Consider the following 27,807-nt stretch of genomic DNA (forward strand, 5'->3'; position numbering starts at 1 on the left):
CCTACACAGTAGAGATCCCTAGAGCTTTCTACTCCAGTAGTTTCTTCCTCAGAACTGCTAAACTTTGGAATTCCCTTCCAGGTCCATGCATCCTCAAATTGTACTGATATGCAGAAGTTCTAGTAGCCCCTTACACCAAAGTTTGGGGTGAAAATGTAATTAAAAAAAAATATACTATTATCTTAATTTCATAACTGAGACTATGGGTAGGAAACTCTATGTTCCTGCTGTGCTGATGTGCAAACTATTGTGTACATCCTCAGCCACTGCCAGACGATGGAGAGATAACGATATGGTCTATTTAATGCAACCAAAAATACTTAAAACCATTGCATTGGATTCTCTTGTAATCATTCTCTTCAGGTAACTAATCTAAAAATAAGCTTAAACCAGGATTAGGCTCTCATTCTCTTGAGGCTCTCATTCTCTTGAGGCTCTCATTCACAAATATCCATGGGCTTAGAACTAACTTAGCTGATGTTGAAGCATTTCTCTTAACAAATACCCCAGATATCTTAGCACTAAGTGAGACTAACCTACACTCCTCCATTCCCTCTAACCACTTTAACATGCCTGGATATCTCCCACTCTGCCGTAAGGTCTCTGACAGACATATGCACGGACTTAGAGCTTACATTCGTAATACCCTTCCCTTGACTAGAGAAACAAACCTAGAAACAGATGATCAAGCCTTTATGTGCTTTAGACTAAACATGCAACACAATATTAGCTACTATTATTTTCTCTACCGCTCTCCCTCGACTCAGGACTGCTCCATAATAAACAAAGTATCTGACAGCATAGACACGGCACTGTCCCTCGACACTAGCGCACAAATACATGTATTTGGTGACTTTAATGTCCACCACAAAAACTGGCTTGGATTCTCTACTTACACAGATGCAGCGGGCAGCACAACCCATAGCTTCACTATATCTCACTCCCTATCACAAATTGTTACGTTTCCAACCCGTTTCCCTGACCAGGAAGAACAACACACATCACTTCTAGATCTGTTTTTGACCACAGTTCCTGATGATTGTATAACAAATGCTGACAGCACACTTGGGAACGCTGATCATGCAGTGATAATGGTTGAAATCGCCCTAAACTCTAGAGCAAAAACGAGATATTATAAAAAGACTGACTGGGAAGCCATCAGGGAACTAATTAGAGATGCCCCATGGAGAAATATTTTCTCTCTCCCTGCTGAACAATGTGCAAACGAGACCACTGACTGGTTCAAAACTGCAATCGAAGCGCATGTTCCCATGCGGAAATTTTATAGTAAGCCCCACTCTCCCCAATGGTTTACATCGACTTGTGCAACTGCCATTGCTCAAAAGCAGCATGCATACCGTAGATTTAACAGACATAAATCCAGTTCAAACAGACTGAAGTATATAGAAGCTAGAAATAACGTTAAAGAAATAGCGACAGCTAAGAGAGAATTTACGGAAACCACTAAAAAGCGCATCGAAGCACAAAAACTAGGAACTCGAGACTTCTGGAAAATCTACAACAGTGTAGTAAATAATGGGCAATCGACAATTCCCCCACTAACCAACAATCACGAGGTTGTCTCCTCAGCAACCGACAAGGCTAACATGCTTGCCAGTCGGTTTGCCTCCAACTCCACACTGGACCCTTCCAACCACCCCCTACCTGACTTTCCTATGCGGACAGACGCCACACTAGACGATCTGAAAACCACCCCTGCTCAGGTGCATGCTATCATAAAAAACCTTGACACCTCAAAAGCATGTGGACCCAATCTCATCCCAGCTGTGCTATTAAAAAAGTGCTCAGCCGAAGTAGCTCCAGTTCTCTCCAAACTCTACAACAAATGCCTTAATGAAGCTTGCTTTCCGGGCTGTTGGAAAACTGCTTCTGTTGTACCAGTATTCAAGAATTCTGGCGAAAGGACAAACCCATCAAATTATCGCCCCATTAGCCTCCTCCCACTTTTTGCCAAAATATTTGAGACCATAATTAACCATGCCCTAGTCCATCATCTTACAGATGCTAAACTACTGACTGACAAACAATATGGATTTAGACAAGCCTGTTCCACAGCAGACATCCTAACTGTGATCTCTGAACGTACATACCATTCACTGGACAAAGCGGGGGAGGGCAGAGTGGTAGCTCTAGATATATCTAAGGCTTTTGACAGGGTATGGCATGAGGGTCTCCTCAGGAAAATCAGATCATACGGTATCACTGGTAGAATACTTAGCATAATTAAATCCTTCTTAGATAAGAGAAAAATCCAGGTTGTCCTCGACGGTCGTGCATCTAAACAATATGATATAAATGCGGGAGTGCCCCAGGGTTCTATCCTTGAACCTCTATTGTTCCTGATATTCATAAATGACCTCCCCGACAAAATTGCCTCTGAGATGGGTATATATGCTGATGACACTACACTCTATGGCAGGCACGACAGGAAGACGAATGAACACATTTCTAAAGAAATGGCTGAAACACTAGAGGAAGACCTCCAATCTTTAGTGGAATGGGGATGAAAGTGGTTGGTCGCGTTCAATGCTGCCAAGACTAAACTAGTTTCATTCAATAATTACAAGAAACCCTCTCTACCGCCCATAGCAATGGCCAACGACTCTTTATCTGAGAGTCCATCTTTCAAACTCCTTGGCCTAACGTTCACAGGAAACATGAGTTGGAACAATTACATTAAAGGCATTGCCAGGGCCGCTACAAGAAAGATGGGCTCTCTCTACCGTGCTAGAAAACTACTAACACCCGAAAGTATCCTGTACCTCTATAAGGCAACCATTCGCCCATGTATGGAGTATTGCTGCCACATCTGGGCTGGTGCACCTGCTACTAGTCTCTCGCTCCTTGACAAGGTTCAAAAGTCGCAAACCTGATAGGCCCTGAACTGGCATCTAAGCTTCAGCCTCTGTCCCATCGAGGAAATGTTGCATCCCTCTGCCTTTTCTACAAGTATTTTAGTGGTGAATGCTCTGACGAACTGCAATCACTTGTGCCCCCACGACGTGAGCACCCTCGACAAACCCGACAGGCTGCTAAATCCCACCCCCACACTGTAGAGATCCCTAGATGTAAAAGATCTTTTTACTCCAATAGTTTCTTCCCCAGAACCGCTAGACTCTGGAATTCCATTCCAGGTCCCTGCTTCCCCAACAGTACTGACGTGCAGAAGTTCAAGTGTAACGTGAACCGACATCTTGCTGCCCAAATCCCTACATAGTACCCCAGTAGTTGTTGCCCCTGATAGTAGCCCCCTACACCAAAGTGGCAATTTGCCTTGTTTGGGATGAAAATGTAATAATGTACGGGGGGGGGGATTAGTACAAAATTCTTACACGTGGTTAAAAAATGACGTTAAATTGTTTGCAAACAATTAACATCTTTTATCATATAAATCTCAGCTGGTTGTGTGCGTTTGTATGTCTACTAAAAACTTGTCATCTGCAACGAAGTGGCATGAACATGGTACCACTAGAAAGAGTGATCTCTCGGACACATATTGAGAAATTAGAAAAAACGTCAATTATTTCATGTAGAAATGTTATGCTTGAAGAGGGTTTCTTGTTAAACCTTGGTTTTGACACTTTGTTAATCACGCATGTGCGAACAAGTGAATCATTGTTTCATTTTAAAAAGCTAAATTTGCCACATGTGTCGTTGTGGTCCGATCAATAATGTATTCGCTTAAGGACTTTGGTTTTGCAACCACCGGTCAGCATTTTTTTTTTTTTTTTTTTTTTTTTTTTTTTTTTTGATGACTAAGATTCTTATAATGGATAGTGTGGTTTAAACTTTGTAAAAGAAAGCAAGTAAACTGTTTATGGCACGTTCGCTTAATGATTTTTTTCTTGTATTTTTCGATCTTACGTGATCATAATGACCTAGGCATTAATTGAACTTGACGACAGACAAAATAATGTCTCAATGACACCATATTTTAATTTTAGTAACCGTTCATTTATAAAGTGAAGTGAATTCTGGAATATGAGAATTTTCATTGCTCAGCCAATCTGAATGGACAGACATTGGAAAGGGAGCTTTTATTATTCATGAATCGGAAATTTGAAAGATTATTTTAGGTCTATGTATGTAAGAGTCAGTTATGGTCGGTGTAATCACAGAATCTGTGGTACGGGTAGAATTTGTCCCGGTGACAACTGATAGCAGTGGTAGGACTAAATATTTAGAGAATAAAATAGGGTCTCCTTCTTCTAAAGATGCTGCAGTTGTGATAGTGTTGCTCATAGTATGCAATGTAGTATTTTATTATCATGATTGTCTATAATGGTGTTTGAAAGCTACATAAGATAGTGACTATTAGCCCAAATGTATTGAATTTGTATGTGGAATCTATTGTTGCAAATCTAAAATACTTTTGTCCAGAGGGGAATTTCTGTGGCTACTTTAATATAAAACTTTAGTTGTAAGGGAGATAACTCTCAATTACTTTTAAACCAGGAATTATCTTATGTTTTGGGCATTATTGTTTGAACTTGTTTCAATTATACTAATCTTCCTTGCCAGAATAAAAACTAAAGCAAATAACTTGTTTTTTAATTTGAGATGAGAATTTCTAAATTTGGGTTATTCAGGGTACTGTTCTCATCTTAGATGTTGCTCTCGCAATGTTTGCCAAGTTCAACAAGACTGACTTGAAGGTCAGAGGTTATATTAGCTGAAAGGTAAGAATAATGCCCGGTAGTCTAATTCAAATAAAAACACTTTGGAGTAAAGAACATGCTGCTAGTTAGAATCAAATATTGATTTGTCAGATATATTGCTATTTAGGTCTAACATGGAAAATATGATATAACCTTGTTAGATGGGATTAAATTGTTTAAAAATAATGAAACTCATTTTAAGGGATGCTTGGAGCACCCTATCCTATATAAAATTGGCTTCTCCTCCCTGCTTCTTTTTTTCTTGCAGAAGAGACCAAGCAAATCTATCTCTGGTCTATTATTTTCATGGCAGGTGCTCGACTGAGCTCAAATCTCCAGGAACATTCTCAGTAAATATTCGTCTAGATACAACCACTGCAAGCAGTTTCCCTTACTTTCTATCTGTGCCTAAAACTAAACGAAACTTTTATGAGCAAAGCTTTTTTCATACAATATCACGGGGCTGCTTCCCAGCTGACTATAACGTGTAAACAAATTCTTGAGCTGTCTATGTAAATCAATTTCTACCCACGTTCCATCATTGCTGTTTATAAGTGATCCGCTGATTAACCCTTATCCTTGAGTGGCGTTTGCACAATTATAAGTGATAATTCTCCGTGGAAAAAAAAAAAAAGTAAGCAAGCGTTTTATAACCGGTTATTTACATCAATAGAAATAGGCCTTTCAACATTTAGAAAATATTATCGATTGGTTTGCAGTTTTATAATTTTATTTTATTTTTTTTTTAACCAAATTGAAACCCCTCCAATATTTGGAGATATTTCTTGCTTACTTGTCTCCTCTTGGGGGAAAATCTAGTGCTTCTAATAGGAGCACTTTTGATTGAGACAAAAATGAAAATTGCCTCCGTCTAGAAAGATTTCTCTTAACTCCTTGGAGGAAAGTAAATAGGGGTGGGGTGGGGGAGAAATAGAAAAATAACCGGTTAGGAAAAACAGAAATTAACATTGTTTCATGTATTGGATGCAAAAGATGATTCCTTCAATCCCAAGCAGTACCAAGTAGCCTTGCTTGATTGCGATTGAAGTTCTATCACGATGCATCATCGTATAGAAATGTAGTCGCGAGTTCCTCTGCAAACTGACTCCCATAAAACTAAACCTCCCTCGGAGCTGGCAAACAGTAACAACTGTCATTTTGCTTCTCTTTTTGAAAATAGACTTTTCTCTACTTCAATGCTTCCACCATGTCTACCTGACTGTGCTTTCTAAAACCGGCAGATTACGTACTTTACTTAATTACTTTCATACAAAGCTACTGCTTTGTTTGGACATTTCCTCCGCCTCTTTATTCAATTTTATGTTGGTGTTATATAACCCAACGCGATATGCATACAGACTAACTGTAAACATTTGATGTTGTCCGGATGTCTTATTTTCACCCCCACTTTAAAAAATAAAAAATAAAAAAAAATTATTAATGAGTTATCTTCCCATGATATGAAGATGTGACTGAAGGTTAGGAAAGTGGAATTTGGAGTTGGTGTCCCCCCCCCTCCCATTTTTAGGTAGCTCTGTCAGCATTCCCCAATAGAGGCTACCACAGATGATTATTAATAAACTAACCACTACCAATAATTTTCTCCACTCTTTATCTGTGCCTAAAACTAAACGTAGATTCCACGAACAAAGCTTCTTTCTTAGAACTGCACACCTGTGGAACTCTGTTCTATTTTCCTGCTTTCCAGCTGACTACAATATGGTCATCTTAAAGTCCAATATAAACAAATTTTTGATGAGTCGTCCCTTTAATCGAATTTACGAAATCTCCATTAACGATTGCATTTTCCTATTGAGTAATGTACACTCATTAATCCTTATCCTCGAGTGGCCTCTGGGCCCTGATAAGTGATAACTCCTTTGAAAAAAAAAAAATCACATCTCAAATAGTGTTAAGGTGTAGCCTTGATAGGTGGACTTCATACAGGGCCATATCTTTGACCACAACCAGCATGACCTATACTGTTTGATTTTCGTATGAAGTAACCTGACAAGCGGCTATCATGGTATCTTTTTCTAAGAATTTTCAAGTCGTAAATTACTTTATATTTAAATTTAAATGCTTATCAATTTCCCCTTTCTAATAAATTAAAAGTATTTGCCCCCCCCCTTTTTTTTTTTTTTTACTACATAGGAGTCACCACTTATCAAGGCTCGGAGGCTACTCGAGGATAAGGGTTATGGAGTGTACAGTAATCAATGGGATATCGTAGTAATCGTTAGTATTGGAGATTTGGTAAATTAGATTTCTTAAGGGAGCGGTTCATCAAGAATTTGTTTATGTTGGACTTGAATACAACCAAGTTGTAGTCAGCTGGGAAACAGGCAAGTGGAAGACAATTCCATAGGCGTGCAGTTCTAAGAAAGAAACTTTGTTCATGGAATCTACGTTTTTGATTTAGGCACAATCAAAGAGTGGGAAAATTATTGTTTTTGCTTTTCTTTTAATAAAACTTTATTTTTAGTTTTAATGACCTTAACTCTGAAGGATTCTCCACATTAAAAAAAAACAAAACTCTGGTGTCTAACTCTGCCCTTGTGGGAAGGCAAAGTAAGTAGGAACTCTGAAGGCTTATATATCCTTAGTCTCGAATAGTTTAACCTGGAAGATAACTCCCTAGATGTATTTCTGACTTTGCATCAAATGTTTTTTAGGTAATTAGTTTTGGCTCCTTAATTAATTACAGTGAAATGGTTTTCAATATTATTTTCAAACAAATTATTACATAGTTTTATTTAATGAAAAAATAAAATTGCTTGTTAAGAGACAGTCGACAAATCGATTTAAATATCATTTTAAGCACAAACAATTTATGTACTTAATTGTCATGTCAAATAGTCATTTATCCAAAAATTACGAAAAATTCATCAGATAGAGAAACTGCTATTGTGTTTTTAGTAAAATACTCCAAAAATATTGTAGCCTTGGACATAAGTAATCTAAAATATTCCTTTCAGAGTTGTCCCCTGTAGGACTCCTACCGTCTACTTTATGTCCAAGAAAAATTCGATTTTTACCCAATTTTCTGTTAAAAATTACTTTTAACTAGGATTTTTTAATGATTTTTAGATATATTACTATTTTCGGCATGACTATTAAGTACATAATAGTTTGTTTTAAAACGACATATTTAAAAAAAATAAAAATTGATCTGTGACTGTATCTTAACAAGCAACCAAACAAATTATTACATAGTTTTAACGAAAAAATAAAATGGCTGACTTATTTACAAAGAAACCAAATGTATTCTAGTAGATTTACTTATGTTTTTCTTTCTGCTTAAAAGAAGTTTGATTTTCTGCTATTGCTTTTTATTTTATCTTTTAAAATTTAAGTAATCAGTTAATAGTAAAATTTAAGTAATCAGTTAATAGTAAAATTTAAGTAATCAGTTAATAGTAAAATTTAAGTAATCAGTTAATAGTAAAATTTAAGTAATCAGTTAATAGTAAAATTTAAGTAATCAGTTAATAGTAAAATTTAAGTAATCAGTTAATAGTAAAATTTAAGTAATCAGTTAATAGTAAAATTTAAGTAATCAGTTAATAGTAAAATTTAAGTAATCAGTTAATAGTAAAATTTAAGTAATCAGTTAATAGTAAAATTTAAGTAATCAGTTAATAGTAAAATTTAAGTAATCAGTTAATAGTAAAATTTAAGTAATCAGTTAATAGTAAAATTTAAGTAATCAGTTAATAGTAAAATTTAAGTAATCAGTTAATAGTAAAATTTAAGTAATCAGTTAATAGTAAAATTTAAGTAATCAGTTAATAGTAAAATTTAAGTAATCAGTTAATAGTAAAATTTAAGTAATCAGTTAATAGTAAAATTTAAGTAATCAGTTAATAGTAAAATTTAAGTAATCAGTTAATAGTAAAATTTAAGTAATCAGTTAATAGTAAAATTTAAGTAATCAGTTAATAGTAAAATTTAAGTAATCAGTTAATAGTAAAATTTAAGTAATCAGTTAATAGTAAAATTTAAGTAATCAGTTAATAGTAAAATTTAAGTAATCAGTTAATAGTAAAATTTAAGTAATCAGTTAATAGTAAAATTTAAGTAATCAGTTAATAGTAAAATTTAAGTAATCAGTTAATAGTAAAATTTAAGTAATCAGTTAATAGTAAAATTTAAGTAATCAGTTAATAGTAAAATTTAAGTAATCAGTTAATAGTAAAATTTAAGTAATCAGTTAATAGTAAAATTTAAGTAATCAGTTAATAGTAAAATTTAAGTAATCAGTTAATAGTAAAAAAAAAAAGTGATAAACTGTTACACGAGTAGTGGTAGGACAATTTCATTAATTTGTTTAACAAACCACTTAAAGTAATATACATTATGCAAAGGAGAGAGAGATATGAATTTTTAGGGAGTTGAGTTGGTGCTTTTGGACACTCCCTAATAAAATAAATAATTCAACACAAGCTACTGAATAAATGAACAAACAACTTCGTAAAACTTAACAAGGAAAAGGTTTATTGAAGCGCGTCAGGGTAAGATGCCAAAAAGATATAACTTGGATAAACTTGTCTGCCTTTGCCCGGTAGTTATTCTCAAGTGGGAATCATTGATACCGGTGTAGGCAGAGAGGGAGAGTGAGGAAACATGTCCACTCTCTTTGGCCTCTGGCTGGAAAAGAAGAGTTTTTCTCGTCAAGAACAGAAGCAATTAGAGTTCCTTAGGGGGTAAGGAATGTCCCTGCACTATGCCTCTGTCAGTATATGCCATATCACAGTCAGGGGAGGCACTGACGCACAAGAAAGAGTTCTATTTGTTTCTGTTACATAACCCCTTACTTAGGCTGATAGCCGACAGAAAAAGGTAGCAGTACAAATAGCAAAAAAATTAAATAAAATGTCAATTTATTTATTTACGAAAAAAAATGTTCTTTTTTGTAGAAAGGAGAGAAAGAAAAGTTTTTTAACAGAAATATACAGTTTTACATAGTTTCTTTGGCCAATGTACCCGTCGGCCACTACGTGTAGTGGTCACATAACTGTTCTGACGTGGAGCATTTACCTTAAGTGTATGATGATGCTGTGTGTATGTTGGAGGAATGTGTGGCTCATGTATTAATGTGTCCAGAAAGGCTCTTTTTACCCTATCTATGGAAACTTTTTTACCACTAATGTCAAGGATAAAAGTTTTATCAGTGCATGAAAGCATGCGATAAGGGCCAGTGTAGGGTGGAGTTAGGGGAGCTTTTACTGCGTCCTTTCTAAGGAACACGTGAGTCCATGTTGATATGTCCTTTGGGACCAAAGATTTTATGGTCTGTTCCCTAGGGTGCATTGGTGGTAGCTTACTGAGATAGGCTCGTAGTCTGTTGACATACAGAGCTGAGTCAGTTGTTGTATCCTCTATCGGGGTTAGCATCTGACCTGGCAATGATAGAGATGCTCCATAGACTAGTTCGGCTGCAGAATATCCCAAGTCCTCTTTGATTGAGGCACGACAGCCAAGAAGGGCAACCGGTAAGTACTTGCTCCATCGCTGTTGGTCAGAGTAAGCATGTAATGCTGCTTTCAATTGGCGATGGAAGCGTTCTATTATCCCGTTAGAAACTGAGTGATAGTTCGTTGTCCGAATGTGTGTGATCCCTAGGATCCTGGACAGTTCCTGGAAGAGGTGGGATTCAAACTGTACGCCACGATCAGTGGTGATGGTGGTGAGAACTCGGTAACGCGATATCTAGCGCTACTGACTCTGCAAAATGTCTGAGGGGAATGGCTTTAGGCCATGATGTGAAACGGTCTATACAGGTCAGGAGATAAGTAAATCCCTAACTGACCGGCCAAGTTCCAACCAGGTTGATGTGCACATGGCTAAACTGAGTGTCTGGAGTGGTGAATGGTCCAAGGGGTGCACGGATATGCTTGTGCACCTTTGACTTTTGTCAGGATACACAGGAACGTGTTCAGGTAGTGATATCATGCCTCATATTTGGCCAGAAAAATCTAGCTGTAATCAGCTTCACTGTGGCTCTGCATCTGGAGTGTGCCAAATTGTGTAGGGTGTCAAAAACAACTGTACAATGAGTCTTTGGAACAAATGGTCAAGATGAATCCGTTGAAGTGTCACAGATGATCTGTGTGTCTGAGGTAGGCACGGGCAGATACGCGAATTTGCAAGTTGCAAATTCAGGTGACCACAGATCCAACGTGTCCAGACTTGGCTGAACTAAGGCCATCTGCTGCAAGTCGATATCCGATGGTGTGGACAGAATTAATGTGAAGGCGGGAGAAAGTGTCTGCCGCAGCATTCTGCTCACCTGAGATGTCGGATATCGCTGGTGAATTGCGAAACAAAATGCAAGTGACGTGTTTCGCGGGGAGAATATTTGTCCGGCTTAGAACGCAGTGCATATGTTAGCGGACGGTGATCAGTGTAGATCAAATTGACGACCCTCGAGTGAATGTTGGAAATGTTTCAGTGCGAGGTACATTGCCAGGAGTTCACGGCCAAATGTGCTGTAACGTTGTTCTGCCGGTTTCAGCTGTCTTGAAAAGTATGTGAGAGGTTGTAACTGTTGTTGGTGCTGCTGTTGCAACACTGCACCTACAGCTGTGCCCGATGCGTCAACGACCAGAGAAAATTGGGCATCGGTACAGGATGTGCAAGTAGAGATGTTGTTGCTAGTTTTGTTTTCACTTCATTGAAAGCTTTGAGCTGGACCTCATTAAGTGAGATTTGCTTATTTTTCTTCCTGTTACGTAACAGGTCGGAAAGAGGAGCTAGAAGATTCGCACCGTGTGGGATAAAGCGTCTGTAGTAGTTCAACAGACCGAGGAAGTGCCTTAGTTAGTGAAGTAGGTGGTTGAAGGTCTTTCAGAGCCTTCACCTTTTCTGGTAATATAATGTGGCCCAGAAAAACTAGTGGCGAAGCACCGAAAACGTATTTACCAGGGTTAATCCTCACCTGGTATTGCTGAAATCGTTCGAACATTAGGCGGATGTGAGTGGCGTGTTCCTCAGGTGAGGCACTTGCCACAAGAATGTCGTCTATATAGTTATAGACAAAGTCCAAATCACGCACTACTTCGTCCATGAAGCGCTGAAAAGTACTAGCGGCATTACAAAAACCGAAAGGCATAGTTAAATTCAAACGCTCAGAGTGGAGTTGTTACAGCTGTCTTTGGTATGTCGACCGGATTTACTGGCATTTGATGGTAAGCCTTGACCAAATAGTTTGGAAAAGACTTACAACCATGCAACGAGGAAGCAAAATCCTGTATATGTGGGATTGGGTAACGATCAGGTACTGTCATGGCATTGAGTCGTCGGTAGTCCCCAGTCAGACGCCAATCTCCGTCCCGTTTTGGGACCATATGCAAAGGGGAAGCCCATGGATTGGACGAGGGGCATATTCCCAACTGTAGCATATGATTGAATTCAACCTTCGCTGTTTAAGTTTATCAGCAGGGAGGCGACGAGGGCATAAGAACACAGGAGCACCTGTGGTCTCGATGTGGCGTTTTTAGGTTTGTTAATTCTGAGTAGGAGTGTAGCAACTCGTAAGGATCATTTGAAAATACGGCAATGAAAATACTGGGCTGATAGATGGGACATTTGGCATTATGCCAGGGATGGAAAGTTCCGTACTAGCGTCTATTAGCCGGCGTCTGTGCATGTCTACCATTAAATTAAAATGATGCAGGAAGTCCGCGCCGAGGATGGGGTAAGGTAAATCCGCTGCGGTAAAAACCCATGTGAAGTCTATTCCAAGTCCGGAGAACGTGAAATTTGACCATACATGGGAATGGGAGAATGATTTACCGCTTGCAGTGTGATAAACGACACTGGTGGCTTCTCTTTAATGAATTTCAGTGGCCAGATACTACAAGCTGCACCCGTATCAACCAAACAACATTTTTGTGATCGAGAGTCCATAACGAAATTTTGTGGAAAGCTTGCCATGCTCGTCTTCCCACTGTCTAGTTTCCCTGGTTAGGAAAAGAACAGTGCATTTTCGTGTCTCTGTGACATGATGCGGACCGAGCGATGCCGAGTGACCTTGCTAGTCGACACGAATTCAGAGGAATTCGCACGGCTGAATTCTAATGATGATGATGGTTTGATGTTGTTTTAAACAGAAATGTCTATGGGATTTTGTCAGGAAAAAAAAAAAAATTGTTCTTATCTTATTGCTATTGTATATCCGTTAACAACGAAAAGGTTGTTTTTAGACCCTCTGTTGAGCGATATGAAGAAATCCAGAGATTCTTAAGCTGACAGCTTGGGGTGGGAATTGGGTGAGGGGTCGCCGCCAGGCATTGTTCGACCTGGAGGTGACTAATAGCTCCTAATTACATAAGTGAACACCTCGGTGCAATAAGGGTTAAAAAATGGGGATAGATAAAGCCGAAAGGAGGAGTAGAAATTAGGGAAACAGAGAGAGGGAGGAAATTCAAAAGAAAGGAAAGGGAGTACAAATTAATAGGATAAAAGAAGAGAGGAAAGGAAAGAAAGAAAGAATAACTCCAAAAAGGTGGAAGGAGGAACGATTGATTTGATAAAAACAAGACACTTGGCTAATTGGGGTCTCTTTTCGCTGATCCCTTTCCGTGGACTGACGGTAGATGAAGAACGGAGAACTTGGTAAAAGAAACAAAACTGCCAGCCCCCTAAGTTGCATGACTAGGCCAGTGTGTAACTATTATTTGTAAAGTCAAAGACAATAATCAATTCTATGTTAAGAAAAACCAATTAAGTTTTGACTTTCTTTTCTTTGATTGGAACGCCGTTGTGAATGCAATATATTTCTCCGATAGCCCAGGTGACGGTTGGAAGCTGATTTGAAAGCAGAACCGGAGAGCAACCGACGACGGTGAAGACGAATTCTACCACTAGACGAAACCATGGGTAACGCCACAGGTATCGGCTACGGGTGCATTCCAATCACGAGCCTATGCACCTGAGCTGAGCTGCACTGGAGGGGTTACACTTCAGCGCCATAACGACTATGGTAAAAAGGTGAACGGCTTTTGAAGTGGCGTCGGGGCGAATGTGACCTGCTCATGTTCAGCTTATTTACCTCTCTGGTGAGGCGTTCGATGGCTGTAAGTATAGCCACCGATGTTGTTTGTTGTGTTAAATTTCTATCCTCCGCAGGGCCCGCGGGTACTTCAGCCTGTTGCTGAGGGATCGCCGCGGTGGTAGGCCCTTTCACAAAATCAGTTACTTTATCCGCCGACGCTGCTACTAAGTCGACGGAATGCTTCTCTATTATAGGCGCTAGTGTTGCCTTTACTTGCGTCGGCAGCCTTGAAAAGAAAAGCTGCTTAATTAGGGTACTGTCAGGGGGGACATCTTCTGCCAGCTCCCTCATTCTGCGGAGTAACTCTGTTGGCCTGCGGTCCCCTAAATGTTCGTCATGGACCAACGTTTCAAAACGTTTTTCTGCCGAGACTGACGTCCGGAGCAGTACCTCCCGCTTTATGCTGTCATATGTAGCGTTAAGAGGGGTGTCAGTTATTAAATCCTTGACAACAGGAGTCAAAGACATGGAGAAAGCACTAAATAAAATATGTAATTATGATTCGAGTTTGGCAAACCAAACTCGAACGTCACCGGCAAAGGCAGGCAATCTTGTCATTTTAAGAGGAAAATATCCCCCCAAAAGAAATTAAAATAAGCTATCCGGATACTAGGACATTATTGAAGGATCACGTGAGGAAAAGAGAAAATATTTAGACAGAGGCAAAAATACGGAAAATATTTAATGGACTAAAAAGAGAAGAAAAAAAAAAAAATTTACAAGAAAATAAACTAGAAGAATGTTTCAAAAGAGCAGTGGTTTTAAAAAAAAAAAAAAAAAAATGGACAATGTGAGGTTTTTTTTTTTGTGTATATATATATATATATATATATATATATATATATATATATATATATAACCTGGTGGTAAATGAATTCTTTAAACGGGTACTTACGTTTTGACCGATACGTAAAAGCAAGTTTAAAAAAAATTTTTTTTTTTTTTTAGTAAAAGTTCTTTTGTTTCACGGAATTAACTGTCCCTTGAATTACTTGTCTCCTGTTCGAATGTGTGTGGGTTCTGGCGTCGTTTTCCCCAAGAAGAGGGGGGAAAAAAACTTTTAGTAACTTCGGGCACTCTCTAATAAAATAATTTGACACAAGCTACTGAATAAACAAACAATTTCATAAAACTTAACAAGGAAAAGGTTTATTAAAGCGAGTCAGGGTAAGATGCCAAAAAGATAAAACTTGTCTGCCTTTGCCCGGTAGTTATTCCGAAGTGGGAATCGTTGATACCGGTGTAAGCAGTTGGATTTTGAATCAAAGTAAAGCAGGATATACCTTTCTCCCCCTCCCCCAATAAATGTGGTATTTTTGGTGAAAGCAGCAATTCTAGCTGAGAGTAGCATAGACAGAGGATGGCCCTTTATTCCCACACTTGATGGCCTTGTGCATAATTTTTTTAATTGTAACTTCTTTTATAGCAAGCAAATAATCCAAAGTGTAGTATCTGTTCTGATATTATGCTTCATCTGTTCTGCCTTTGGTCATTTAGGAGAAATGCATTTAGATGGGGGGGGGGGTAAAATTTGCCCAAGCTCTAGTGCTTTTTTTTAAGCTGGATTTTACCGGTACTAAAAACTTGTCTATTCCCTCGTGGGGAGCCAAATAAATACCAGTAAGGTACAATTTGCATTAGAACAGTGAAATTGGGTAAAGTCAGGAGGGGAAAGGAGCAACAAAAAGATGTCCAAGGGGAAGCAATTACTTGATGACACTTGTAGTCAAAGAAATGTCATTTATTCAAGTTTTTTTTCTTTCTTTGCCCCCCCCCCTTTTTTTTTTTTCCTAGTAAATTCCTTACGACCATTAATTTTAGTTAATGGCCGTATGGAATTTACTAGGAATAATTTTCCTATTTGCCTCCCCCACAAGAGCGAAGTTAGCCCCCTTCGGTTCACTCTGGGTTAAACAAAAACTAGCAGAGGAACTGATGTTGCCCGGGATTGAATGATCAACAAATGTTTCACACTCCCATATTTTTGTCATCGAAATTGGTGAAATCGCCCATTTTTCAATCAAATTGATTGATTGCCCTAGTTGGGGACCCGTCACAGTGCGCGTAAAGAAAGCTTCACATACCTCACTGCAGTGACTTAGTCTAAAATACATTAGTCTACATTGCACTGTAGAGAATCTAGTTTTTTATAAAAATTTTTTTATATATAATGGCTTAAATGTTCAAAATGCAAATGTCAAATATGCTTCAATTGTGCTCTAAACAAACATTCATTTTGAATTTGCTCCTGTCATATCAGAAAACCTGCTGTTGATTTTTATGTTGGGCCTTTCAGCTTGTGTGGTGATAAAACCTCTTAAATGCACTTGTGATGTTGGGCTGTGTAAGGTGTTCACTTTCATCAAAATCGCCTGTTCCTTTCATTGAATTTTGATTGTCGATTATCGATACTTATCGAAAACCTTCGGATACAAAACCCATCTACGAACACTGCCAAGTACATAAAGCACCTTCGTGTGAAATTTCATAAAAATCGGTCCAACTCTTTTCGAATCCATCAAGAACTTTTTCGCTCTCACTCAGTTCGTTTTATATGAGATAAAAAATTTCCTAAGTCTAGAAGGATTTTTCATTGACAGAATAGACCAAGTGTAGCACCAGGACAGTATTTTATGGATTTATTTCGACACTCGCAGAAAAATTAGACAAAGCTCTTAATTTTAGTGGTTAGTTTTTTATGTACATCACTGCCCACTTCCTTTTCTATTTTTTTTTTCTTTGTCATCCACTTATAATGTAGTTGCTTGTGGGTGTGTGAAACTTTTTTTTTTTTTTCCTTGGGAGTTAATCACTTATCAAATCCCGAAGCCCACTCTACGATGAGTTAATGAATGTAAAATGCTAATCGTTAATACACTACCACCTTAAATTTATTAGCCCTTATCCTCGAGTGGCTTTTGGGCCTTAAGTGAGGACTCCTAAACAATAAAATTGTTCGGTGTTTTACTATGCCCTGAGTCTGTAAATTTGACTGCAACTTCATACAGTGATACCACCACCACACGCTGAAAATGGTGTTACTAGTAAGCCCTTGGTGGCGACCACCCCGCTATCTCTTAAAAGGGGGTTCTGGTGACTGAGCATTCTGTTGCATAAATGACTGCGTGACTTGCAACACTCTACTTTGGCCTTTTACTTCGACTGGAGGTTGGAAAGACTGTTCCGTCATACGGTGATTGTTTCATGTTGTCTTAACCACAGTTATATTAATCTTTTTCTTTTAAATTAAAAACTTTATTTTTCTTACCAAATAGATGCTAGAAAGCAGTGATGTTGAACAAAAATTACTTATACCAATGAGCAATATGTTCTAAAAGTATATAAAAAATCCTTCCTCTAGAATTACATTTGACAACTTTTATTTGGCATGTAATAAGTTCAAGAGATACAAAAAATTGTATTTAAAGGAACAATTAGAATTTTAAAATGATCTTAGCTGGTAGCGGCTGAATGTCTGGCATCCAGTAGAATGCCCCATTCCCAGCTAAAACAATGATAAAAATTGTAGAGATATTTGTCAGTGCTGTAGTAATCATTCCATTGTTAGCAAAGAAAGTTCTATATCGTTGCGAATTTTGTTTGCCAGTGCTTTTTATTTCTAACCTTTTTAATTTTAATTTTTAACTTTTAGCATTTTGGTGTTTTCTACGCGTGTTTTAGCCATACATCGGGACTTAATATTAACGTTAATTGTCAAAAAATAAATGTAAGATTTTTGAAGGCTTACAATGCAGGAATGTAGTCATTATAAGCAGATAATTACATTTTTTTTTTTTTTTCTCCAAACTGTGGATGGTATTTATTCCATAGGTCCTTTCGAGTGTATAACTCCTCGTCAGTGGAGAAGTTAATGACAATTGACGGCCTAGAAAATGGATGTTTCTCCACTGGCGAGGAGTTATCCACTCGAAAGGACCTATGGAATAAATACCATCCACGGTGGGGGAGGGGGAAAAAATTCAGGTAAATTAAAAAAAAATTATTCAATTATTTATCTGCTTACAATGACTATACATTCCTGCATTGTAAGCCTTCAAAAACACCTTTTATGTGTTTAACAATGCTTCAAGCAAACTACGCCATACTTAAGATAAAGCTATTAAACATAAGTAAAATTTTTAACCTTTCGATAGTTAACATTTTCATATCCAATTAAATGAACACAGTAATTCTTTTTTGTATTAGTATTAGTTAATTTATATAGATCATAAAATCTTGTCTGTGTTAATAGTAAATATATTTCAATATTATGGATTTTTTTAATTTTTAATATAGATCAAAACGTTGAAATACAATTCCTTACCCAAGAGGATTAACTCTACAAAAATCATATCAGTTGAATTTGATGCACGTTTTGAAATATTAAAATTGTCTTTACATAAATTGGAAAAGTTTAGTTAGTAACTCTCTGCTGGTTAGTAATGGCAAAAGTTCAGGAAACTTTTGCCATTACTAATTAGCAGAGAGTTACCGTTGTCGATTGAGGAAAGACTGTTAGGCATTTGCATACATTGTGATTTATAGAAATGAAACCTGATCAATGATTGTTGAGGACATGTGTTGCATGGCAAGAAATATGATGGGTGTGTAATGCTTGCTTCTAACGACTTCTGAAAATTAAAATCTGGATGATATAGGGAGATGTGTGCAGCATTTGGAAATTTGATTGTCTGACCATGTTGAAAGAAAGCTTTGGATTGGGTGCAGGGTCAGTTCACCTGGGGGAAGACCAAGGAAATCTGGTAAGCGGACTTGAAAGTAGGATAAAGAAAAATTTTCTAGAGATAGTTCTCGAGTTAATTTCTTAAAGCCGTTCAATGCCTGCTCGTATGTAAGACTTCATTTCGATCTAATGAATATGGTGAGGACACTAAATTTTTAAATCTCTGATCTTGTAGTTATAAAAATATTTAAACTCGTAACAAAATTGTTTAAAGTGTTGCTTCTTGGATGAGCTTTAAAAGCAGTTGCTGCAAAAACTTGGTTCTTGGCAATCTCCATGCATGGCATAAATGCTACTTCTCTTTTTAGTGGATTTTTTTTTCCCCCAGATATAAAAAATATTTGCTTCTAAAATTGTTAAATCCTCCCGCCTCATGAATGTGACTTTGTTTTCTAGAACAAAAGATAATTTCTGCCATAGTGCTAGGGCCTTACCTCCTCTTATTTTCTGTCACCATTTGGCTAGATTTTATTTCTTTCACTTTTATTTCTCTTGTCTGTTGTTTTTTTTTTTTTCTTTTTTTTTTTTTTGCCCTCTTTCCATCTTGTCTTGCCTTTTTTCCCCTCTTATGTCAGTTCTCTCTTAAAATATTAGTTTCAACAAGAATGACTTTTTTTCTTGGTGTGTATGTGTGTGTATGTATATATATATATATATATATATATATATATATATATATATATATATATATATACACCTGTTTTTTTTTTTTTTTTTTTTTTCCCCTGCCTTCTTTCCATCTTGTCTTGCCTTTTTTCCTCTTATGTCAGTTCTCTCTTAAAATATTAGTTTTGCCTTGGATGACGTCAAATAATTCATGATGGCTGTAGAGAAAACTTTTGTTTCAACAAGGAATGACTTTTTTTTTTCTTTGTGTGTGTGTGTGTGTGTGTGTATATATATATATATATATATATATATATATATATCTTGAGGAAGTTGGATTTCGAAAGAGATTGCAGCTGAAACATGTATGCACACGTGTAGCTAATGTTTGTATCAACAAATTTATACAATAGTTCTACTTGTTATTGAGCACTTCTATAAAAACTAGTTTCATCTAGGAAACCACAGCAATACAATCCTACAAGCAAGTCTAGTTAGACAAGTCTTTACTCTTTTAGCAAATGTTCTTTCAATTAGAAAATAGCATTAATAAAACCCAATCGATTGTGCATGTATTTTCATCTATGATTATATTTTATGAAAAACTTTGAACATCAAACTCTTAAAAAAAATTAATTTGTTACGTGTTAAGCTATTTTTTTATTTATTTATTTTTTTTTTTTTAAAGAGCTTTTTAAACCGAAAATGCGCTTTATTTATATGGCTTCGACTATATACACGTAATAGAAAAATGTACATTTCTAATCATGTAGACATATCGGTTCTCATTAGATCACCGACTTTGAACCTGGTCAGCACCAGATGGATGACTATTTAGGAATATTAGACCTTGTATGTCGTATATCCTAACAGCTGTACACATGGCTTGAGACTGCATGTGAATTTGAGCTTCTTTAGAAACTTTGTTAGATATAAGCTGAATGTCCACCCAGATGAATACCATATAATCTTTTTCTTTAAAAAAAAAAGAAACATATTTCATTTTGAAAAAAAAAAAAATTTCATTTTGAAAAAAAAAAAAAATTTCATTTTGAAAAAAAAAAAAATTTCATTTTGAAAAAAAAAAAATTTCATTTTGAAAAAAAAAAAATTTCATTTTGAAAAAAAAAAATTTCATTTTGAAAAAAAAAAAATTTCATTTTGAAAAAAAAAAAAATTTCATTTTGAAAAAAAAAAAATTTCATTTTGAAAAAAAAAAAATTTCATTTTGAAAAAAAAAAAATTTCATTTTGAAAAAAAAAAATTTCATTTTGAAAAAAAAAAATTTCATTTTGAAAAAAAAAAATTTCATTTTGAAAAAATTTTTTATTGAGCCTTTTTTTTTTTTTTTTCATAAATTTGATTAAGTTTATATATTAAAATTATTTGAAGAGATCTTATTTTTCCTGCTTGTTCACAACTTTGATAAATTTTTTATTAATCGAATATTTACTGAAAAAGCTAAAATTAAGTAAGAATGGAAAAAAGTAAACGTAAATGATGAAAAAAAAATATCTCTCTCTAATCTGCATGTGTGGCTATCCAGGTAACACTAGGTGAATACAGACAGCTACTAATAGATCCCTAACCCTCAACGTTTTTTTCTTTTTTTTTCTTTTCAAATTGAAATATTGAATTTTTAGTGAAACCAATAGTGTCTGATGACTTATGTCACAGTAATGAACATATAAAAAAAAATTACAGCAAGCGTAAAGGTAGAATATTACTAAAAATAGTTTTCAAAGACAAATAGCAAAAAAACCTTGAGTTTTGTAGAGGGGGGGGGGTCGTAACAAAAGGGAGATAAGTATTTTCTGAAAACTTAAAATCTTTGGCCAATTTAGCAAAACTTAATTTTCACTAATTGTCTTCAAAAACTTAATTTTCTACCTTATTGTCTGTCATAATTTTTGGATATGTTCAGTACTGTGACATGATAATTCAGTAGATACCATTGGTTTCACTTGAGATTCAATATTTCAAATTTCACTACGATAATGCCAAAAAAAAAACATTTTCTTTACGTATTTTGTCAGTATATATATAATGAACAGCCAATTGTAATCATTTTGAACATTACCTCATCTGCTCATCTAGAGAACAGATGATGCCTGGGAGGATGACCCCACAACAACAGAACAGATACTACACTATTCTCCTCTGAATTGAGCATTTAGAGATAGTCTAATAGTACATTGATAGTAGTTTTGGCTTCAGTTACCAAGTTTCCATTCGTAATAGATTGTTGGAAATGAAACCCACTTCACGTAAGAACTACAACTCAATTATCAAAGTACTGTATGACCATGTGAAGCAGTCGGCGAAGCGTGGGTGTCTTCTCATATGGAGGGGAATGAGTGTTACAATAGCTTTTTTTATTTTTTAATAACCTTATCTTCAATATACTTTTGCCTTCTTCCCATTTCAATATGATCTGCTGAAATGAGGGCACATCTGTGTCCTGTCTGTCAAATATATCTAGTTGGGCTAAAAATCTATTCTTTTACCTGATGAGAAACTGAATCGGATGAAATTAATTGCATCTTTGTCTCAGCGTAAATAGTTTTCGCAATCAGTTTTTTAACTTCTTACAAAAAAATTCTCTTTTTCACGCTTTTTTCTTTTTCTTTCTTGAATGCTTGCATACACACGCATTCTGAAATTCTGCTTCTCCATTTCTGTGCAGTTTTTGACTGGCTCTTTGGCAGCAAAGCACCGCAAATTGTGTGCTGTATTTGGCTCGTTGTCAACACAACAGTAAGTCAAACAAATGAGAAACACATTTTTTTAACAATTGCAGAAATCATCCATAATTGCATGAATTCTCCGCACCAGCTAAATGTCTTTTTCTTTCTGTAGACTGTCCCCCCTTTTTTCTTCTGTAGACTGTCCCCCCCCTTTTCTTCTGTAGACTGTCCCCCCCTTTTTTTCTTCTGTAGACTGTCCCCCCCTTTTTTTCTTCTGTAGACTGTCCCCCCCTTTTTTTCTTCTGTAGACTGCCCCCCCCCCTTTTCTTCTGTAGACTGCCCCCCCCTCTTTTTTTTCTTCTGTAGACTGTCCCCCCCTTTTTTTCTTCTGTAGACTGTCCCCCCCCTTTTTTTCTTCTGTAGACTGTCCCCCCCCCTTTTTTCTTCTGTAGACTGCCCCCCCCCTTTTTTTCTTCTGTAGACTGTCCCCCCCCTTTTTTTCTTCTGTAGACTGTCCCCCCCCTTTTTTTCTTCTGTAGACTGTCCCCCCCCCTTTTTTTCTTCTGTAGACTGTCCCCCCCTTTTTTTCTTCTGTAGACTGTCCCCCCCTTTTTTCTTCTGTAGACTGCCCCCCCCCCCCTTTTTTTTCTTCTGTAGACTGTCCCCCCCTTTTTTTTTCTTCTGTAGACTGTCCCCCCCTTTTTTCTTCTGTAGACTGTCCCCCCCTTTTTTCTTCTGTAGACTGTCCCCCCCTTTTTTCTTCTGTAGACTGTCCCCCCCCCCTTTTTTCTTCTGTAGACTGTCCCCCCCTTTTTTCTTCTGTAGACTGTCCCCCCCTTTTTTCTTCTGTAGACTGTCCCCCCCTTTTTTCTTCTGTAGACTGTCCCCCCCTTTTTTCTTCTGTAGACTGTCCCCCCCTTTTTTCTTCTGTAGACTGTCCCCCCCTTTTTTCTTCTGTAGACTGTCCCCCCCTTTTCTTTTGTAGACTGCCCCCCCCCTTTTTTTTTTCTTCTGTAGACTGTCCCCCCCTTTTTTTCTTCTGTAGACTGTCCCCCCCTTTTCTTCTGTAGACTGCCCCCCCCCATTTTTTTTTCTTCTGTAGACTGTCCTCCTTCCATACTCATTCATTTCATGTTTTTAATCTTTTGCTTTTGGAATTTATATTTTTTATATTTTCTACTTATTTTTCTATTTGTTCATTTCTGCTTTTTTGTTTTTATTTTATGTAATACCTACCTAGATCTTTTACTCTCATCTATCTCTCCTGACAAGATTTTACTTAGTTCTAATTTTTATTTATTACTAATGCTTTCAATTAAAACAAAAAAACCCTGTCTGACAAAACTTGTGCATAATTAAAAAAAAAAAAAAAAAAAAAAAAAAAAAAAAAAAAAAATTGTATTTCCATAATACCAAAGATGTGCAAGTTAGAATTTTTAAATTTTGAAAAATCCTACCTTGTTTATTAATACAAATTTCAGCTTAGTGAAGAAAAATTTCAAAAACCCTTATCTTTATGAATGATCCAAATTGTTAAACGTTTGCATCGACACATGAAAATATTTTATATGTATAGTTTTTAACAGTATTTTATGATAAACATTGTTACTAAAAATTGAAATGGTTCTATCTGAACTGTTTTTGTAGTTTATTGCTTGCCAAAATTTGAACTTGTTCCATAAATTGTGAATCATTAAATAAGATTTTTTAAAATGGTTAAGCACACAATGTTCTGAGGTGTTGAGTGGGCATAGATGTACACTGCATATAGAGAATATACATTCAAACTTTATCCTTTATCTTTATCTTCACTTTCCTCTGTCCATGGGTCGTGCTGTTGCAACATTTTTGGCATAAATGTTATTGGGTATGATCAAAAGATTCAGACGATTATATTTACAACCACGGCTAATACAAACACAAGGTTTGTACAGGCTTGAAAAATCCTTGAAAATATGGAAAATGTCTTGAAAAGGCCTTGAAAATCGTATTTATGTACAGTAAAAGTTTGTGTTGCAATAGTAAAAATAGAATCGAAATAAATATTAAGTTATTTTTGAAGTATTAATAAAAATACCGTTAAAATGTTTTAAATATTGGTATACATTGTTCTGAAATTGCATAGTATTGTGGATACGAGAGTTATGACCCTTTATCACAAACTACCTCGAGTAGTTTCATGATGGATTCAAATGTCTTATTTTGTTCTCATTTAAAATTTAAGTTTTTGGGAGGTTAGGGCAACAAAGTAGTTGCGGATACCATACCCCCCCCCCCTCCTAAAAATAGATACTTTCCTTGTGCAGATGGGACTCTCCAATGACAAAAAAATTGTGATAATTTAAAATTAGGCCGGCTGAGCTCCCAAAAAGTGGGCAAGACTGCAGCCATCTTGGTTGGAAATTAAAAGCCATAAAAAGTTAATATCTGAAATAAAAAGCATTTAAAGCTATTAAAAAAAACAAAAACAAAAAAAACAAAAAAACAAAAACAAAAAAAACAAAAAAACACCTGATGCAGCTAGGTTGCAAAGTAACTGTTGATTCTGGTAACATTTATTTGTTGTATATTTAAAAATATTTTTTACCACTTTTTCGAATCACTGTGGATTGTAAAACGAGCCCCAAATTGTCTTAAAAACTTGCATTTTTTTTTTTTTCTGGCAAAAGACCTTGAAAAACGTTCACAAAGCCTTGAAACTGGACATTAAAAAATCTGTATGAACCCTGGAATAAACCAGTCGGGTATCGGAATCACTGTATAAATAATACTGAATCTCTATTTTTTCAGTCATAGCTTTTTGCCTTTACATAAAAGGATTACTGCTGATCCTGACTGGATTAATATTACCCCCCCCCTTTTTTTTTCTGCAATTCTTTACAATTCAAAACTTTAACTAGATTGATGCAAATTTTTTTTCTCCAACAATTACACTTAATGCAATTCTGAATTTTTAAGAGACGTGAATGTTTTCTGATTTTGATTTAATCAGACAATTATTCTCATCTTTGGTGTTATTAGCACAACGTTCCGGTTGCTGTGCCCTACGACTTTCTTAGGGCGTTGAATACATGTTTCCTTTTTCTCTACGAAGGAAAAGAGCAAGTTAGGTCTGCATTGCCAGAATCCGAACCGTGGGCTTGAAGGTGGGTCTGTGGATCCTGAAGAAAGTTCAGTTTTCAGGGGTCACTATTGCAATTATATAAATCTCACCTGTCTGTTTAAATGTATGTTGGCCTTAAACTTTCGACATCCTCAACTGGGCCCTTTTCTACAAGGAGGGGGTCACTTTTTCGCCGATATTTTCGAAAGTCATCCATTCTTTTCAATTGACTAGCCCTAATTTAAACCTTCACCACTTCCTATTTGGCAGTGGACGCAACAGCAAAGACCTCCCTCAGATTCTTTTCATCCTTCGCAGTAGGGGTTTGAGCTTGCCTGTCTACTACCACTTTTTTTTTTTTTTTTTTTTTTTTCCTCAACACACCTCCAAACACCCGGGCTAGTTAAATTAAATAAATTGAAAAATTGCTTTTGCATTTAAATTTGTAACTTTGTTTTTTTTTCATTAGTTTGTTTCCAGACTTGATTTTTCTTGTAATTTTTCTTTAATCTCCCCCCCCCCCAATCCCCTTTGCAACATGTCGGGGCACTTCACTTATCTAGGCTTAAAACCACTTGTAGATCAGAGAGAATACGATGGCTGAATCATCAGTTAAATTATGAACGCAATTGATTGAGTATTAGCTGGCTGTCCAGTGTTGCCTGGTCATAAAGTATGCTTAAATATATTTTATCTAGATTTCATATTATAGAACCAATTCTTTATTGATTATTATATTGTACACAATATAGTGATTTCAACTTTTTAAAAACTTTGGTGCCATTACCTAGAACCAAAACATTTAGCTATTTAGCGGCATTTGATGCCATCTGCGTTAACAACACCAGCATATCAAAACTTGATGAATTAATGCAATTGCACGTATAAATGTAATTTTGCACATGCACAATACATATGCATTACATTAAACTATGTATGCTAAAACCAAATCTATTTTGTTCTATGGGTCCGAGTACCTGTATATCAAGTTTTAAGTCTATAGACCCAAAAATGAGTTTGGTAAGGACCCCCAAATTACGTGCAATTCAGCACCATGTAAAAAACATGCATAAATAAAATTGTAATTATGAAATGAAACTAATTATCCAATAAGAAAACAGAAAAACACAAACAGTAAATTAATAAAAGTTCGTTTTTTTTTTTTTCTTAATTTAAAATCCTATCACTTGCTGATAAGACAATAACCAAAGTACCCCCTCCCTCCTCTTGAACATCTGAAATTTACTGATATCAATCATAAACTGAAGTTTTTGTACCAAATGATTTAATTGCAGAAAAGAATGTTCAGTTTTAATGATTCCATGGCATTTTTTTGTCACCCTGTAGAACGGTATTGAATGGTTTGTGTATGGCTAAAAATAAAGAGCCGCAAAACTTTGATTTTGCATATTTGCTTTTGAAGGTTTTCCGGTTGGTATTTGTTTTCAAATTTCATCCGCCTACCTTTCGACCTTTTAATAACATTCTTCCAAAATAAGTAAACGCCCACTTGAAGGCCAGAAGGTAAACGGCAGCCAAAAAACAGGAACAAGAAAAATAGTCCCGAAACCAAATGCGTGAAATGCTTAAGGCAAACCTCTCGTATAACCAAATCTAAACAAGAATAGTTTTTAGTTGTTCATTTGTTTTCTTTTTTTTTTTTTTTTTTTTTTTTTTTTTTTTTTTTTTTTTTTTGATCTAATTACAAAACTCTGGACTGTCCTGGCATTTTTTCTTGAATCCTGTCTTCGACCAGGCGATTCCATCTTTTAAAAGCGGGATGATGGGTGAAATATGCATGCGTATGGGTGGGACTCGGGAGTGAGGGTGGAGAGTTATGTTTAGGTTTCAGTTCTAGCTGATGGCATCCAAGTTGTATATATTTAGTTTTGATCTCCCTACTATATATTAGGTTCAATATAATAATGTATAGGGAGTTGTCTTTACAATAATGAATACATAATCTGTATGAATAAAAATATATTTAAGTGTATTTTATGACCAGGCAACGCCGATCCACCTGCTAGTAGTTAGTTAAGTTTGTCTTGCATGAGAGGTTCCAGAAGAATTTTTGAAGGAATGTTTTTGGAATTTTTGAGATGAGACTTGATAATTAACTTTTATTACTAGCATTTCAGCCCGGCGTTGCCCGGGTGTTTGGAGGTGTATGTTGAGCAGAAAAAAAATGGTCAATTTTTTAAACTTTGACCCCTATTATGACCCCTTAAAATTTATTGTTTTGGGCTCTAATCAAGTTAAGTTAGATCCATGTCCAAGCAACCTATATCTAAAATTTCAAGTGTTTAAACCCAAAATTGGCGGAGGTGTTTGGTAGAGTTTTAAAAGGTCAAATCGTTGAACTTTGACTCCTTGGCAGCTAAATTTCTGGTCGAAAACCGCTTGCAAAGATTTTCCCAAATCTCAGTACCTTGTATATCAAATTTCGAGTCTGTATACTGAAAAATTGACAGATATTGTGTAGGGAGAAGCGCGCACACACACGCACACACTCTTTTATAGATATATAGATTTCGACTTCAACATTTCAGCTAATCCCTCTCCTCCCTCCCAAATAGTCGATTAATGGTCCGTTCTAAGTGACAGTTTTTTGGTTGTTGAAGGTTTAATTTTAACTGCAGAATATAACTTAACACTCTTATCCTGTTAACCAAGATAAGAATAATTTAAATAATTTTAATCTATAAGGTGTGGAATAAGCAAAACCACATTGACACTCCGGTTCTTGTTAGATCACAAAATTAAGCAACGTTTAGCCTGGCCAGTACCAGATGGGTGACAGTTTGTGAATATTAGGTGCTGTATGTAGGACGTTAACACCTCCCTGCAAAAACGCCGTCTGCCCTAATTGGGATATGCATGCAACTGGAAGCTGCTTATTTGGATATTCCATAGACACTTCCTCTGTTGGA

The 27,807-nt window shown here is 36.1% G+C and overlaps 1 protein-coding gene across 6 annotated transcripts in view; it reads left to right on the plus strand.

Moving 5' to 3' along the window:
- Window positions 1–27,807, plus strand: part of LOC145247539 (uncharacterized) — a 122,671-nt gene that overhangs the window by 33,128 nt on the left and 61,736 nt on the right. For 2 of the 6 annotated variants that reach the window (XM_080109371.1, XM_080109373.1), the window contains exon 2: window positions 21,774–21,844. The exons of the other annotated variants lie outside the window; for them this stretch is intronic. The gene's annotated coding sequence lies outside the window, so the exon portion shown is untranslated. The remainder of the gene's footprint in view (window positions 1–21,773; window positions 21,845–27,807) is intronic. 6 annotated transcript variants of the gene reach the window in all.

This window comes from Euprymna scolopes, chromosome 25 (assembly GCF_053919585.1).
Source record: "Euprymna scolopes isolate OS-2025 chromosome 25, ASM5391958v1, whole genome shotgun sequence".
NCBI classification, from domain to species: domain Eukaryota; kingdom Metazoa; phylum Mollusca; class Cephalopoda; order Sepiida; family Sepiolidae; genus Euprymna; species Euprymna scolopes.